Source organism: Musca autumnalis, unplaced genomic scaffold (genome assembly GCF_047663935.1).
Source record: "Musca autumnalis isolate F117 unplaced genomic scaffold, ASM4766393v1 scaffold_5, whole genome shotgun sequence".
Taxonomy (NCBI): domain Eukaryota; kingdom Metazoa; phylum Arthropoda; class Insecta; order Diptera; family Muscidae; genus Musca; species Musca autumnalis.
In genome coordinates this window covers 65,985,563-65,988,937 of record NW_027412088.1, presented here as the reverse complement: position 1 = coordinate 65,988,937, position 3,375 = coordinate 65,985,563, and the positions used below count along the sequence as shown (strand labels likewise).

Here is a 3,375-nt window from a genome sequence, read left to right as displayed (position 1 = left end):
GTTCGGGTTTGTTATGTTAACCTACCCTAATAGTTGGTTTACATTTACGAATTGACAGTTGAAAGCGAGTGGATTACATAAATGTAAACTAGCTATAAGTTTTCAAGGCGCAAGTCGCCGCGTATAGAACGCTTTGATTGTGCGCAAGGTTATCACCCAGTTAACGTTATTCCGCCTTACCCATATTCGCATGACAATGTGGCAACATTGCATGCAAAACACGAAAGTCGACATTTCTCGACCTACCCCAACCTAACAAGCGATCATTTGCAAAAACGAACAGCAGCCGGTTAGACAAAGGAAAGAAAAATTAAATTTGCAAAGATAGTTTTTTTTGTGACGCCATTTTTAAAATTAAATAAAATTAAAGTTGTGGCTGGGTGAAAACGTTTCCAATAGGAAACGTGTTGCATTCTAATTGTGTGGCGCTTCTTAAAGGTGAGTGTTAACCAGATGCACAAGTCTGGAAGGAAAAAAACAACACCTATATAAAAATGAATTTCTCTTCATTTTTCTAGAATTTCCTTTGATGGTAGATATGTCTGATGCACCTCGTGTTGCTCAGCATGCAATGCCGAGACACCACCAGCCATAACCTCACCAAACAATCAGGCGTTTTCCACACATAACCGGCATAAGTTTTTGTAAGGAATTTTAGTGGCATTTGGTTAATAATATCCTACCACAATACGTAATCGCCAGCCACCCAAAGACCTCGAAATTTCCTGTTGCAAATTATAACCTGCAAATAATGAAATTATTGGCAGCCACATAAACAGTGCTTTTTTTCCCATTTTCTGCCGTTTGATGTCAATCCTTTTGTGCCCGACTGTCCATGGTATCCAAGCTTTTGTTCATGTGTTCCACTGTGAAGACGACAGTCCCAGGATCACCATTACATGACCCTGCTTAGAAACAACATCAATTCACTACATCATTATTGCCATGGAAAGTGCTGGAAACTTTTCTATGACCTTTTAAATGAATCAAGACATTTTTGCCCTGCAGTTTCACACCATAACCAGATTAGTTCCTCAAGAAACCTTAAGGCAGAATTCATGAAAGCCACAAATAGTGACTCGAGCCAACTAGAAACCATCCTGTACTTTATGCAGCTATTGGAAATCTCCCAGATAAGTACTATTAGCCGGATGCTCGTGAGTACAAACATTGTGAAGTGCCAGCCTGTTAACATTAGTGTTTATGTAGCATATTTCTAGCATCTTGGACCTTCCAATCACAGATCGGAAAGTTCAAGATCTAGGTTTTTCTTTCTCATACCGACGGTCCGCCGGATTATTTTATTTCTTTTTATGATAATTATAGGATTATCTATATTCATTTTTTTGCATTTCTCGAGACTGTACCTAATAGCATGCATATGTATGTGTGCTCAAGTATACATACACATGCATTTTAGTGTAACGGTCTGTCTCCAAGTCTATTAACCGTTAATATACCCATATGTTTAATACCTATGTGTTCTGACTGTACATTTTTTTAGTGTTACATACCAATATGAATGGTTGTCATGTCAGTAATGTGCAGCATTTCCCAATCAGATTTTTGGGGATTTTAAATTTTGAAATTTATGTGAATTTGGCTGACCATCATGATATTTCTGATTATAAATCGAATTATCATAAATCGATTAAAGGCAGTTTGAATGGATCTTGATGCTGTATTTTGATATTATAGAACTTTTCGGCGATTTTGATTATCAATACAATTTGATTTATAATTTGTGTTCCTGAGACATTAAGTGAAATTATATTGGATTTATAGATCCTGGAATCAAATTAAAATTTGCGATTGATAATACCAGACATCAAATCCGAAGTGAATGGTGATTTTCTATAGAACTTTAATTCGATTTATGATTACGATTTACATTCAAATCAATGTGATTTAATATTCAATTACTCCTATAATAGTGGAATCAACCATCTAATATCGAATCGTTCTGAAATTTCACAATTAAATTCGCATGATTTAATGAGCTTTTATACAGAATTCCTTTCAGTCCGATTCAGATTGCCAGCCATATTTCGATAATTTTTAGTAACCCCTTTCTGATAAAAAACAAAAATAACGAAAATTCATATTGAACCTGTAATGATATCGGAACCACGGTTTTGGGTCAGAGAATTAAATTTTAGCTACATACTGGAGACAGTCTGTTAACCTAAAATACATAACCTCATTTTTTTCCATTTTCATTTTTTTTTACGGTTTCTATAACCTTAACTACATTCTATATTTACCTTCTCCTATTGTTACCCCGATCCCTTTACCATAACTATATGATTATTCTGCGCTGATTATACAATTTTCTAATATTCTACATTCCATTATTGTTACCCTATCCCAACTGATTATAGACTGCTAATTATTGATTATTGAATTTCTATCACAGTATAAGCATTTATAATTTGTTTGTAAATGTCTATCCCATCGAAATTAGTTAACTATCTTTGAAAAATTAAACCTTTTCTGAAATTTACTATTGAGCTCGATAGGTATTCAGGATTTAAATTATATATATTTTTTTTTTTGATCTCGCCTACAATTGGGCAAATATAAGTTGGGACTGACAACCTTAAATATATATGAATTTGATAAATAAGTGTATGTTTCAGTACGCTTCTGAAAGCATAATTAAATATAGTTCACTGATTATGAATTTGAATTTTGTTGAACATTTAGATTTAACTTAAATCTAAGTTTAATTATAAGGAATATTGTTATTTTGAACCATGAATAAATGTACTCCTTTAAGGATATTTGAAGAAGGAAATTTATAAACATGGTTATGCTCTAAGAAGGATTTATTAAAGGTAATGTAGGAGGGAGGTTCAGCCAGTACAATTTTGGGAGTCATCATCATCGATGAGACTCGTTGGGGATTTTGTAGAAAATCCGTTGGGAGGGCATGGTATCCCAACAAACACCTTGGGTACCCATATCAACAACAACAACATCATACCATTTTTTTTTTTTTGAAATAAAGCATCCTGTTTGTGATTGTGAATTAATAATGAATCAATTTGGTTTATGGCTAGTCAGGAGTGGCCACTGAGCTAGACCGAAATTTCTTCAATGGCAAGTGTATACCAGCGACATCTTGGTATGCCTCATTCCCCATTACACTCCGACATAGTTACATAACAAGATTACCTTAAAAATGTTACACAGTGTTATTGATATACGGAAGACATGTACAAATCAAATACTTACTTTACTTACCTAGCTGGCCCATTAAGAACATTTGTTCCATAGGTCGAACTAAGAAAAGGTCTCCAATTCACTCTAATTGCTGATTCGCACTCTGGAATACCGCGCTTTTTTATCTCTTCATCCACTTGTTTGCGCCAT

The 3,375-nt window shown here is 34.4% G+C and overlaps 1 long non-coding RNA gene across 1 annotated transcript; it reads left to right on the top strand.

The window, feature by feature from the left end:
* Positions 1 to 259: 259 nt before the first annotated feature.
* Positions 260 to 2,797, top strand: LOC141405771 (uncharacterized). Its single transcript, XR_012413263.1, has 2 exons — positions 260 to 438; positions 519 to 2,797. It is a non-coding gene; the product is annotated as an uncharacterized lncRNA (long non-coding RNA).
* The last annotated feature ends 578 nt before the right edge of the window (positions 2,798 to 3,375 follow it).